The following is a 15308-nucleotide window of genomic DNA, read 5'->3' on the forward strand; positions in this document are numbered from 1 at the left end:
TGCAAACCGGGAAATTAATAATTCACAACCACCCTTGGATAGCAGTCGGTCACGTTTGAACTTTACGCATTGCTAATCTACAAGGATATATAACTTGGAGGATTCTATATAGTGAACGTTCACTATTTAAGGAACTAGTCAACACCCTCAACATTCCTTTTTTGAAAAGAAAACCCTCAGGACTTTTCAACATTTGTAACTGATTTGGTCGCATAGTTTCTTTTTTTTCTAATTTATAGAGACAGTACATTTGAACCGTTGAGTTTTAAAATATACCGAAACATATGCAAGATATGGTTCACTGAATTCAAACCGGATGCACAATTTGAGAAGATATTTGATTTTGAATCTTGAAAAAGACCAAAAATCTACCCTCTCCCATCGAAAAAGGAAACTGTTCACTAATACATTTGGTGCGTAGCAAAATCCTAACTTACCGGTTATTTAAGGCAATAGGCTCTGGGGGTGCTAGTGCTAAGCTCTGGGCTTACTACCTAAAGTTGAACACTACAATCATTTACAAAAACAACATCCAATACAAACACATAACTGTCGAAGATAAATCCCTGACAGTGATTCCGAGGTATGCTGAATAGTGGGCGTGTGGATGGAGTTTCAGAAAACGGGTGTGTGTTCGGTGGACTAGGGATACAAGGAGTTATACAGATTCGGGCCTCCCGAAGGATAATAGTCCTACGTCCTGTGTGTGTTATGAAGGATCTCAGTTGATTACAGATGATATTTTTTACTAGTTTCTTGCCTCTCCTCTAGGAACGAGGCCCTCGTCCCTTTATATAGTAGGGAGGAGGAGGAGCACTTACATATGGGTCCAAACAGAAATGCATCTGCTCATGCTAATATCTAATCCAGACCGTCATTACGGAGGACCAGACGTGCCCACTTGCTCTGAGGGCACTATACGTCTAGTTGCCGTGCGTTTTAATGCCATGGGACGGGATAAGGTCCTTTTGTACTGACTCTATCCACTTGCCAGGTCAGGCTGCTGATGATGTCCCATCCGCCGTGCGTCGCCGTGCCGACCTGCAAAGTTCTATCCCACAATATTTAATGCTACGGGACGGGATAGTGCCTTTCTGCGTCGACCCTGTCCACTTGCCTAGTCAGGCTACTAACAACGTCCCATCCGCCGTGCACTACAGTGTGGGCCTGCAAAGTTCTATTCCGCAACATTTAATGCTACAGGACGGGATAGTGCCATTCAGCACCGACCCCGTCCACTTGCCTGGTTGGGCTACTGCCAATGTCCCATCCGCCGAGTGCCGCTGCATTTAATGCTACGGGATAGGACAATGCCCAACTGCGTCGTCCACGACTTCGTCCTCTGGTGCTGGCGCCTGGGGAAAGAAAAACATTTGAGTGGATATCAGTGACTGCGCTCTGGACAGGCGTCAAATCTGGCCCTGCAACCAGTGGGACTAGTCGCGGGTGTAAGCGATGGTATAGGGAGACTGGTTGGGCGGGCGTTAGACTAGTCGCTGTGGTTGCACGATCGACCAGACTTTAGGGAGTATGCTGCTCTAGTTGTTAGGTCCCATACAGAACCCGTTAGCCAGGGTACCCCTTTACTTAATACACTGAAAGTAGCCCCCAAGCCGCCTTATGACCATGGTTCGACCTGTTTGTGCCACTTGGGTCCCGGGGAGACGTAGTTCGCTCAGGGAGTGGTTGTTCAATGTCGTCAGTTCCTAAAAGCTTGACTCCGAATTTTATGTCATGTGGGGAGGCTTAAGTGTCCTGAGAGAGAGAAAAAACAAGAGGGGCGAGAGGAGAGACATTGATTGCTACTAGACCTGAAGGACTCTTGGCTCCATCAGCGCGCCCCCTCGGGTTTCGAGCATTTTGAATGTCGCGCCAGTGTGAGTGCTGCTGTGGGTTTTTAAAGATGAGTGTTTGATGGCCTTCCGATCCACCCCCTTGCCTCCCCTCCTCCCTTTAGGTCTTCCAGTGCCTAGAGTCCATCTGTTTCTATCCTGTCTTGTGCTCCGCTTCATAGTGTAGGCAGACCCTCAGGCCATGGTGTACTCCCTTTCTTCATTGCCGGAGAGGTCGATGATGTTGGATGACTTGGCGGAGGTGGAGTTGCCTCCACCTCTGGATCCGCCTGCCGAGGCGTCTTCGGAGGTGGCTTTGTTGCGGATGAGCGTGCGAGGTTGGGGCCGACGCTTGTGAGATTGGAGCCGGTGACCATCACGCTTCCGCTCTTCCAAAGAAGGCCACCTTCTGCTGGCCCTTCTTGTTCTCTCACCTGGGTGGATCCCTCGATCGAGGTCATCGATATTTCTGGTGACGAGGAGTGGATCGATTGAGACCTTTTGGAGAAGGAGATCGATGAAGAGGAAGAGTTGGAGATGAGAAGGAAGAGAGGTTTTCAGGGCACGTCGGGGTCGGTCATCTGCTTTAGTAGAGCCTTTGCCTCGGCCTCCCTCCCTAGTCCTTATGCAGGTCATCGCCCGATCCCTAGAGCGGTGAGCTGCCGCCACAGGGAGGAGTATAAGAGGTTTCTTGACTTGTTTAGAGGTAGGTAGAGATGAGAGTCCGATGGGCTCTTTCTTTCAACTTCGCGTTAGCTACTTGAGCCAAGGGTGTGTGGCCTTGTTTGTTTGGCGGATCCCGTAATGGCCGTTAAGTATGGTCGCATGTTGTGGTCAGAGAATTAACCTATCTGGAGCCCATTGCTGGTCAGGGAGTCCTGCAAAATAAGGAGTCTAGTTTTTTGAATTTTAGAACTTACAAGTCGTATTCCACGCTAATCTGGAAGGCACTCCAAAAATAGAGAAACATGCCCATTTTTGAGCGATCCTACACATAGAACTTGCGCAACAAGGTGATGTTCTAGGAGTTGTGTAATTCCTAGCCGTCCTCCATAGCCAACCTGACCGCACCAGGCCGGGTGACATCGACCACCTTGCAGGGCCCTTCCCACTTGGAGGAGAGATTGTTCTGACCTGTCTTATTCTGAATTTGCCTAAGGACGAGATCACCTACAACCAGTGTTCATTCTCGTACCTTCTGGCCGTGGTAGCGTCTGAGGCTTTGCTGATATCGGGCGGCTCGAATTAGAGCACGATCGCAGAACTCTTCGATCAGATTTATGTCATCCTCTTGTAGCGCCACCTCGTCGTCCAAGTAATTGCTGACTCGAGGCGATTGGAGGGCGATTTTTGAGGGGAGCATGGCCTCCGCGTCAAAGAGCAAGAAGAAAGGGGTCTTGGCCGTAGCCCGACTGGGGGTTGTCAGCAGCAACCAAAGTACTGTGGGGAGTTCGTCTGCCCAATGCCTTGAATAGCTTTTAAGTCGGTCAAAGACCCGGGTTTTGATCCCTTGTAATACCATCCCATTCACCCTTTCGACCTGTCCGTTGCTTTGGGGGTGTGCCACAGGCGCATAGCAAACCTTGGTCCCAATTTCATCGCAGTAGTCTTGGAGAGCACTACTGGTGAACTAAGTTCCGTTGTTCATGATTATGTGGTTTGGACTGCTAAACCACACTACCAGTCCTCGTATGAACTTAATTGCAGCTGTGGCGGTGATCTTCCTGACAGGTTCGACCTCGATCCACTTAGTGAATTTGTCGATGGTCAAGAACAGGAATTCAAAACCGCCTGGGGCTTTGGGAATGGTCCCACGATATCGAGCCCCCATACAATAGAAGGCAAAGAGAGTGATATGGTTTGCAATGCCTGGGCTGGTAGGTTGGTATTTTGGCTATGGTACTGACACGACTCTGTAGCATCTAGGCCCCTAAGTGAGTGGTAAGTGTTTCGGTGATTAATGACAACCGTATCATTGTGACTAATGCGTATGTTTTGAAGAGAATCAAATTTTTTAGTTCACAATGATTCAATGGGTTTTCTTGATCCCTCATGGAATTCTATTGGTCGATCAAAGGACATTTGAGTCAAGATTAAGGATCTTCTAGTTCTAAGTGTCACAAGGTGATGAAGGACATTTAGAGTAGACATAGGTCTCTTTTTATCTTCTGACCGTACTATAAAGGGGGGCTAAGTGTTGTAGCTTGACCTAGTTGAGCTAGATATAGTTGGATGAACACTTGTGAAATTCTAGCACTAGGTAGCTCAAAGAAGCCCATGGGTGAGAAGTTAGAACTCAAAGTCGATTGAATTGGATGAGTTCCAGAAAGTTAGTTCTTACTGGATTGTCTGGTGCGAGAAGGATTAAACTCACCGAACTATTTTCTCTCTATGTGAAGATTTCAAATGACCTCACCGGATTGTCCGGTGATTGGAGGAATTTTTCATTGGAGCATTTAACAGAAGAGTCATTTTTCAAAGAAATTTGAAATTACATGCACCGGATTGTCCGGTGATCTGAAGGATGCATACATCGGACTATTTAACAGAAGAACTATTTTTCTGGAGAAATTCTGAGTTGAACTGACCGGATTGTCCGGTGACTTAAAGTAGTTATCACTGGACTATTTAACAAAAGCTTGGTATTTTAAGAGGAAATGGATTATAACTCACCGAATTATCCTGTGATACTATGTGAGGAACACCAGAGCATTTTGCAACGGCTACTGATAACTGGCAGACCAGCATGTGGAAAAAGTATACTCACCGGATTGTCCGGTGTTAACAGAGGCATGTGCACCGGACCATCTGATGTTCACAAAAAAAATGAGTGGTTAGGCAACGGCTAGATTTGGACCTCTAGCCTATATATACCCCCTAGTTTCATTCATCTCTCTTGCAACCTAGAAGCATTCATACATAGTATGTATCATCTAGAAGCAAGGGAGAGCACTTGAGGTGATTTGCAAGTTCTTAATTTAAGATTAAGGACTTCATTAGTGCTTCAAGAGTAGCGAGTGTGCATCTAGCTGATGTTTAGGCTTGATAGGGATTAAGTAAACTAGTTAGCTTGTTACTCTTGGTGGTTGGCAACACCTAGCCGATCGTGGAGATTGGAAGTGTTCTCGGTGATTTCTTGGAGGTCTTGTGGGAGCCCCGGGAAGCTCGTGTACTTGGTTTGATGCCCGCCAATCCGGAGATGGAGAAGTGGCAATCACTAGCGAGCACTTGAGTCTTGGTGACTCAAGGGGGGAGCGACATCCTTGTGTGGATGCTCCAACGAGGATTAGTGGAGAGTGCCAACTTTTGATACCTCGGGGAAAAACTCGGTGTCCCCTTTTTCTACTCTTGTTACATTCCGCATTTTGCTTCTAGCATTTTCTTCATGCAAGTTTCAATTCCGTACTTCACTTATGTTCTATATGCTAGCATGTTTGTGCTTATCATTCTAGCTTGCTAGGTCATCTAGTTGCTTTTATTCATTCTAGGCTAAGGTTGATCTTTGTTCTAGAATTCGGTATTTGGTTTAGTATTTTTTATTAGTGCCCTATCAATTGGTATCAGATCCTTGTGATCTTGATAGGCTTAAAATCCTAGAGCAATGGCGCCGGGGATCGGAAGTAGCGTGCCAAGGTTCGATGGAAAGAACTTCGTCTATTGGAAAGTTTACATGGCGAGCTATCTTGAGGCTATTTCCCCCGAAGTTTGGCAAGCCGCTTCCATTGGGTTTGATCACCCTTTTACTGACCAACAAGTTAGACAGAACGCTAAGGTAAAGAACACTATATTTGAGGGAATTAGTGAAGAGGTTTTCTCTAGAATTCATAGTAAGGAATATGCTAATGAGATTTGGACCGCCCTTTGTGAAATTCATGAGGGTTTTAGGAAAATTCGTGAAGAAAGATATCATGTGCTTATGAATGCTCTTAATCAATTCAAGATGCTTTCAAATGAATTGTGCAATGATATGTATTCTTGCATGAATATGCTTGTAGAAGAAATTAACTCTCTTGAACTAACTCAATTGTCTTAAGGAGACATTATTCGTAGGATCTTGATGGTGCTTCCGAAGCTGCAATGCAACATTGTCATCTCTCTTCTTCATGAAAGGGACATCAATGACATGACCATCACCGACGACGTTGGAAAGATATGTGCTCATGAGATATTCTTGTTTGGAGATCATGAGTCTTCATCCAAGAAAAATCTTGCTCTCAAGGCAAAGATGGTTGACAATTAGAAGAAGAAGAAGAAGAAGCTCCCATCATCAAGCAAAAGAGATGAAGAAGATAGTGATGATGATGATGACTCCGACTCCAACATTGCTCTTCTCATGAGAAGAATCACAAGGATGATATCCAAATTTCAAAATAAGGGCTACAACTATGATCCCAAGAAGAATAAATTTCGCCCAAAGAAATTTGACAAGTTCGGTGGAGAAGACAAGAAGAGATGCTATAATTGTGGTGATCTTGGCCACATGTCATATGATTGCCCTTAACCCAACAAGAAGAACATGAATAGGGACAAGAAAATTAAAGCAAATGAAGATGAGGAAAAGCACAAGAAAAAGAGCCAAGATAAGCATTGAAGGAAGAAACTCTTCAACAAGAAGGGTGGAGGACGCAAGGCCTACATTGTTGGTGAATGGGTCTCCGGCGAAAGCTCAAGTGATGACTCAAGCGATGATGAAGACAACAACTTCACGGGCCTTGCTATCACCAATGATGATGATGTACCCCTACCTCCACCACCCATGTTCCTTATGACAAAAGGTAACAACAAGGTGAGTAGTGATGAAGATGATAGTAGTGATTATGATGGTCTTTCTCCTAGTGATCTATCTAAGCTCATGAATGACTATGCTACTATCATCAAGAAATAAAAAGCTAAAATCAAGTCTCTTGAAAATGCTAATGCTATGCTTAGTTCTAGTCATAATGAGTTGCTTGCTAAATATAATGATGTGCTTAAGAAAAATAATGAAGTAGTTGCATTTAGCAAGTCTCTTGAGGCTAGTAACAAAAAGCTAAAACTTGAGCATGTTGACTTGAAATGCAAATATCAAGAACTTGAATTTGCATATGATGCCATTGATTCTTCTCTAAATGAATTTTCTACTATTAAAGTAGTTAAGATCAATGCATCTACATCTTGTGATGATCTCCTTGAAATACCTTGCTCATCTTCATATGATAATGTATCATCTTTAAAGACTAACCATGCAAGGCAAAAAGAGGTAAGGGATGAGATTGCAAGCTTAAATTCATGTTTGGCCCGGTTGACTAAGGGGTAGTACAAGCATAAAGAAATCCTCATGAAGAATGCTATTTACTACAACAAGAGAGGCATTGGTTGCTTCCCCAACCCGGTGGAAAAGGTCATCAAGTCACCGGAGATAAACAAGTGATTCATCAAAGAAGTTGGCTCCTATTATCAACATTGTGAAGTCATCGGTCACCATAGAAGGGAGTGTCCCATCCCTTACAAACCCCTTCTTACTTTGCCATCTAAATACAATTCTATATTTGATGGTCATCATTTTCTATTGCATAAGTTTAAAAGTGGCAAAGTCATGGCTAAGTTCATTGGAACTCAAGCTAATGGCAAACTTCCAAGGCAAATTTGGGTGATTAAGAATCTTGTGTCTCACATGAAAGGTACCGAACTTGGTTGGGTACCTAAATAAAAAGCTTGATCCCATATGTGTAGGTGAATTACAAAGCCGGTAGAAAGCATTGGATGCTTGATAGTGGTTGTACGCAACATATGACCGGCAATGTAAAGATGTTCATCTCTCTAGAAGATGAAGTGGGCGGACATGATAAAGTCACCTTTGGTGATAACTCAAAATCAAATGTGGTAGGTTTGGGTAAGGTGACAATCCAATGATCTCTCTATCTCCAATGTATTTTTAGTTGAGTCTCTTAGTTTTAATTTACTTTCCGTAGCTCAACTATGTGATTTAGGCTTCACATGCTTATTTAGTGATATTGATGTTGTCATTACTAGCAAGAAGCATAATAATCTAATCTTTAAAGATTTTAGACATGGACATATATATCTTGTGGATTTTTGTCTAATGAAGCTAGCTTGACAATATGCCTTTTCACCAAGACATCTTTCGGTTGGCTTTGGCATCGACGACTTTCTAATATTGGAATGAGCTAACTCAAGAAGGCATTCAAGAACGGAATGGTTGTTGGTTTGAAGGACGTAATCTTTGAGAAAGAAAAATTATGTAGTGCTTGCCAAGCGAGAAAGCAAGTTGTAAGCTCACATCCTTACAAGGCTATGATGTCTTCATCAAGACCCTTAGAGCTAATACACATGGACCTCTTCAGACCAACCACCTACAAAAGTTTTAGTGGTAATCTCTATTGCTTTGTTATTATCGATGATTATACAAGATACACTTGGACTTTCTTTCTAGATGACAAGAGCAAGACCGTGGGATCTTCAAAAAATTCGCAAAGAGGGCTCAAAATGAGTTTGAAGCAACATTAGTGAATTTCCGAAGCGACAACAGGACAGAGTTCAAGAATACTCAATTGAAGAATATTGTGAAGAAAGAGGCATAAAACATGAGTTTTCATCTACCTACACTCCTCAACAAAATAGTATGGTGGAGAGGAAGAACAAAACATTGATTACACTTGCAAGAGCTATGTTGGATAAGTATGGTACGTCGGAGAAGTTTTGGGCAGAAGCAATTAACACGGCATGCCATACATCAAATAGAGTGTATCGCCACCGACTATTGAAGAAGATGCCATACGAGATTCTCATTGGGAGGAAACCCAATATCTCCTACTTCCGGGTGTTTAGTTGTAAGTGTTTTATCTTCAAAAATAGAGAACGCCTAGGGAAGTTTGAGCGTCGTTGTGATATTGGATTTCTTGTTGGTTATGCATCTAACTCCAAAGTATATAGAGTATTTAACAATGCCATCGGTTTTGTTGAAGAAACATGTAATGTGGAGTTTGATGAATCTAATGGCTCCCAAGGAGAAGGTATTGCTTGTGATGATGTAGGTGATGAAGCTTTGAGAGAAGTGATAAAGAAGATGACCATTGAGGATATCAAGCCTAAGGAGGATGACGAAGACATACCTACTACTTCCACTCCACATACCTTAGCACCCCAAGTGGATCAAGATGAAGCAAAGGATGAACAACATCTTCCAATACATGATACACACATTTCTCAAGAGGAAGCTCAAGCTCAATCTCAAGACGTTGGACCACCGTAAGACACACCACAAGAGCCACAAGTGAAACAAACTCATATCTCAAAGGATCACCCAATCGATTTAATCATTGGGAGTCCATCAAGGGGAGTAAGAACTCGTTCTCAATATGCTTCATTTTGTAAGCATTACTCGTTTGTTTCTTGTGTGGAACCTACTCATGTAGAAGAAGCCCTCAAGGATCCGGATTGGGTGATGACAATGCAAGATGAACATATAACTTCACCTGCAATAAAGTTTGGGTACTTGAAGAGATGCCTCAAGACAAGAACATCATTGGTACAAAATAGGTCTTCCACAACAAACAAGACGAAAATGGTGTAGTGGTTCGAAACAAGTCAAGATTAGTCACTTAAGGTTTCGCACAAGTGGTAGGCTTGGATTTTGGCAAAATGTTCGCTCCCTGGCAAGAGTAGAAGCTATACATATCCTTCTTACATTTGCTTCACATCATAACATTAAGCTCTATCAAATGGAAGTGAAGAGTGCATTCTTAAATAGCTTCATTAATGAACTTGTATATGTTGAACAACCACCCGATTTTGAGGACCATAAATATCCTAATCATATCTACAAGTTGTACAAGGCACTCTACTGACTCAAGCAAGCCCCAAGAGCTGGCTACGAGCGCCTTTGCGACTTTCGAATCAATCAAGGATTCAAGATCAGGAGGGTGGACACCACATTGTTCACAAAGATCATCAACAATGAGTTTTTCCTTTATCAAATTTATATTGATGATATAATCTTTGGTTCAACTAACAAGGAATTTTACAAGAAATTCGGGGACTTGATGTCAAAAGAGTTCGAGATGTCAATGATTGGTGATCTCAACTACTTCCTTGGGTTTCAAATCAAGCAATTGAAGGAATGAACTTTCATTCATCAAGAGAAGAACATGAAGGATGTTCTCAAGAAATTCAAGATGGATGATTTGATGCACGTTTGCCCGATCTTCCGAAGGTAATATGATAAGTCGATTTGTGGAGTTTTGACATTGATAATCCAAAGGCTCCGATCAGAATAGATTAAGAACCCTCGCAACCACTACACCAATACTCCGTGGTTATCAACCGTGCCAAGACACGGTTAACCTCGCCAAGACACGGTTGACCTTGCTAAGAAGGCTTTTCCTGCAAGCGAATCGAGAACACAAGCAAGAACAAGTAGATGCAATCTGAATATTGCTAATTACAAATGAAACACTCGAGTTTGGGGTTCAACAAACCGATAAATGGCGAAACTGTATTAAATAGAATAATCTAAGCTAAATTCAAGTCTAAACTATGATGGCTTCTGTGTATATATAGGGGGGGTGTGAGGAGGTCAACCTAGGGTTGTGCAACCGTGGAGAGAGGCATGCACAACTTGGACTCTAACTCCGACACGATTACAAAACCCGGCAGAGTTCAAAACGGTGACGTAACACCTTATTCCTTTGACTCTGACTAACTATAAGAAATATTTGGTTGAGCTCATATCCATTGGAAAGGGCTCGTTGTAAACTTTCTAGAATGTCTAAGATTGCCTATAACGGACTTTGTATGAGAGAGTTATGCCCGTTTTACTGACGTGTTGTCCTGGAACTCGACTTTGACCACGACCATGACTTCGACCACGACCATGACCATGACCAGAGCTCAGCCTTGAGTCCAAGTAGACTTGGCCTTCGAGGAGTGATGTCCGAGTAAGGTTGTGGTGCTTCTCCCACGTTCCTATGCAATAAAACATCACAAGAATTTAGTAGTAATCCATCTAAGGAAATATGAACAGCAAGGAACGAGTTCACCTGGTGGTCTAATTGTCGTGCACATGCTCTTTTAATTGGACCTTGTATGATTTGAGGATTATTGATGGTATTGATCGTATCCGAAGGAGCCATGGGCTCATCATCCTCTCCCTCTTGAATTGGAGTCATCCTCGACTCAAGCTCATCTTCTTCTCCCAAATATGGCTTCAAATCTGAAATGTTAAACATGGGACTAACCCCAAAATCTGCAAGTAGGTCCAATTTGTATGCATTGTCATTGATTTTCTCAATTATCTTAAATAGTCCATCAGCTCTATACATCAATTTTGATTTTCTTAGTTCTGGAAACCTATAATTTCTCAAATACAACCAAACTAAATCACCCGGTTCAAATTTTATTTCCTTCCTACCTTTATTTCCAGCAATCTTATACTTTTTAGTCATGCTCTCTATATTCTTTTTAGTTGTGTCATGCAACTTAAGAATAAACTCAGCACATTTCTTAGCACCTAAATTAAGTCTTTCGAAAGTAGGCAAAGGTAGTAAATCAATAGGAGCATAAGGATTAAATCCATACACTACCTGGAACAAACTTACCTTGGTGGTGGAGTCTACCGACTTATTGTAAGCAAATTCAATATGTAGTAAACACTCTTCCCACATCCTCAAATTTTTCTTTAGAACTGTCCACAACATGGTCGATAATGTGCGTTTGACCATCAGTTTGGGAATAACACGTAGTAGAAAACAGCAGTTTTGTCCCCAATTTATTCCAAAGTGATATCCAAAAGTGACTCAAAAACTTTGTGTCACGATCCGAGATGATAGCATTAGGCACTCCATGTAGTCGAACGATTTCCCTGAAAAACAAATCAGCTATATTTGTAGCATCATCGCTCTTATAACAAGGTATAAAATGTGTCATTTTAGATAATCGATCCACAACTACAAATATGCTATCCCTCCCCCTCATTGTCTTAGGCAATCCTAAAACAAATCTATGGAAATATCCTACCAAGGTACACTAGGAACAGGAAGAGGCATGTAAAGGCTATGTGAATTTAAGCGAGATTTAGCTTTATTGCAAGTGGTGCAACGTGACATGTAGCGCTCGACGTCACATCTCATCTTTGGCCAAAAGAAATGAGCGGCCAGCACATCTTCAGTCTTCTTTGCTCCAAAATGTGCCATCAATCCTCCTCCATACGCCTCCTTCAACAACAAAAGACGAACGGAGCTAGCTGAAATGCATAGCTTGTTAGCACGATAGAGCAATCCGTCATTCAGCATATATATATTCCATTCTTTCCCTTCTGTATAATGTTCAAGCACTTCTTTAAAATCTAAATCAGCAGCATATAAGTCATTAATGGTCTCTAAATCAAAAATCTTATGACCAAGTTGAGATAACATGGTATAACGCCTAGAAAGCGTATCAGCAATCACATTGTCTTTTTCTTTCTTTTGTTTTATGACATATGGAAACGACTTAATAAATTCTATCCATTTAGCATGTCGTTTATTCAGTTTAGCTTCACTTCTAATATGTTTCAGCGATTCATGATCAGAATGTATAACAAATTCTTTGGGCCATATGTAATGTTGCAAAGTTTCAAGAAATAAAGCATACAATTCTTTATCATAAGTGGAATAATTCAGACTTGGCCCACCTAATTTCTCACTAAAATAAGCAACAAGTTTACCTTCTTGAATTAGCACACCTCCAATTTCAATCCCACTAGCATCACATTCTAGTTCAAAGGTTTTACCAAAATCAGGGAGTTGGAGCAATGGAGCATGGGTAAGTTTTTCTTTCAACAACTTGAATACTTTTTCTTGTACAGGTCCCCATTTGAAAATTACTTCTTTCTTTGTCAACTCATTTAATGGAGCAGCAATGGTGCTAAAATTCCACACAAATCATCGATAGAAACCCGCAAGATCATGAAAGCTTCTTACTTGAGTAACAGTCTCAGGGGTCGGTCAGCTCTTTATGGCTTCAATTTTTGCTTCATCCACCTCTATTCCCTGTGGAGTAACAACATAGCCAAGAAAAAAAAACTCGATCCATGCAAAAGGTGCACTTGTTTAGGTTACCGAACAAACGTGCATCTCTCAAAGCATTAAAAATAACACGTAAATGATCAAAGTGTTGTTCTTGTGACTTGCTGTAAATCAAGATATCATCAAAATAAACCACCACAAATCTTCCAATGATAGCACATAAAACTTCGTTCATCAATCGCATTAAAGTACTAGGTGCATTAGTTAACTCAAAAGACATTACTAACCATTCATACAAACCAAACTTAGTTTTAAATGCAGTCTTTCATTCATCTCCAAGTTTCATTCTAATCTGGTGGTATCCGCTTCGCAAGTCAATTTTAGTGAAAATTATAGAAAATTCATCAAACATGTCATCTAACCTAGGGATAGGGTGACGATATCTGATAGTAATATTATTGATGGCTCTACAATCAACACACATACGCCAACTACCATCTTTCTTAGGAACCAAAAGAACAGGAACAACACAAGGTCTAAGAATTTCTCGTACATACTCGCGGTCCAAAAGGTCTTAGACTTGTCACTAAATTTTCTTAGTCTCTTCCAGATTGGTCCTATATGCAGCACGGTTTGGCAAAATTGCTCTCGGAATCAAATCAAATGTGATGCTCAATCCCTCAAATAGGTGGTAATCCCTGGGGTACCTCAGCCGGAAATACATCCACAAACTCCTGCAAAAGGTTAGCAACATGAGGAGGCAAAGAGGTAGATAAATCCTCAAGTGAAACTAAAGCATCTTTGCATATCAAAGTATAGCATGGTAGCTCATTATCACAAATTTCAGCGAGATCAGATTTAGTGGCAAGCATAACACACCCTTTCAGTTTAATTCCATCGGACTTAGAAGTTGTTGTTGCTTTCTCCTTTTTGGGTGGAAAAACTTTTTTCGCTACTTGCTGATTTTCAGATTCATTCTCAAGCTCTTTTCTCTTATTTTCAGCTATCTCTTATTCACATTTCACAATTTCAGCAGGGGTTAAAGGTAGAAAAGTTATTTTTTTTCCTTTATGCATAAGAGTGTACTTATTACTTCTACCATGATGTGTTGCATCAGTATCAAACTCCCATGATCACCCTAGCAAAAGAGAGCATGTTTGCATGGGAACTACATCGAAATCAGCACAATCATGGTATGAACCAATAGAAAAATGCACCATAGCTGTTTGCATTACCTTCACCTTACCGCTATTGTTGAACCACTGGATGTGGTATGGATGAGGATGTGTTCTTGTCGCCAAGAAAAGTTTCTTGATCAGTTCTGAACTTACCAAATTGTTGCAGCTTCCTCCATCAATAATGACTCGAACACGAAAGTCCTTGACTATGAGGAACATCTGAAATAGATTATAGCATGGTAACTGTTCCGCTTGCTCTATTTGAGTACTTAACACTCGCTGCATAATAAGTGTTCTATAATTGTCCATAACAGCTATACTCAATTCTTCCTCATGGTCGATATCCGTCTCAAGTCTATCCTCTTTACCTGCAAGGCTAACTGCAAGAGCATATTCATCCTCAACATCACTAGCACTTACATATCCACCGCCCTCTATTGCAATGTATGCTCGCTGACTTAGGCAATCCTTCATGATGTGACCCATTCCCTTGCATCGGTGGCATACAATCCCAGTCGATCGGCCTGTAGAGGCAACTGAAGAAGAGCTCTTGGCTAGACCCTGCACACTTACGGATTTATTTACCTCAGGAGCGTGTGACGGTGTTGAGGGTATTGCTAAACGCGCCCTTCTCGAGAAGGGGGTAGCAGACCGTGAAGCTGAATGTGGGGCTATTTTGTCTTGACCCTGGGTTGATTTTGAAGAAGTTGAGCTTCCAAAATTGTTCCTTGGCCTCTGTTGTCGTCCCTGCAATTCTTTTTCTGCCAAACACGCAAGTTGGAATAATCTAGGAACACTATCGTATTCTTTGTAATCAACTATGTCCTAAATTTCATGCCTTAACCCTCCATAAAAGCATGCCATTATAGCCTCTTCACCCTCAATAATATCACAATGCAACATACTAATTTGTAGCTCCTAATAATATTCTTCTACGGATCTATCACCTTGGTTTAAGCTCTATAATTTCTTATGCAAATCACTTTTAAAAGAGTGTGAAACAAATCTGTTATGCATAGCAACCTTTAAAGCATTCCATGTCGTAGGCTAATCCATCGATGCAAACTCTATTCCACCAGATGATTGCAAAATCTTTAAATTCACTAGTGGCTTGCCTAACTCTATACACTTCAGGAACCAAATGAGCATTAAACTTCTGTTCGACTGTCATCTCCCAATCTAAATACTTTTTAGCATCATCAGTCTTGAGTCCGAGTAGACTTGACCTTCGAGGAGTGACATCCGAGTAAGGTTGTGGTGCTTCTCCCATGTTCCTATGCAATAAAACATCACAA

This window comes from Phragmites australis, chromosome 2 (genome assembly GCF_958298935.1).
Source record: "Phragmites australis chromosome 2, lpPhrAust1.1, whole genome shotgun sequence".
Lineage (NCBI taxonomy): Eukaryota > Viridiplantae > Streptophyta > Magnoliopsida > Poales > Poaceae > Phragmites > Phragmites australis.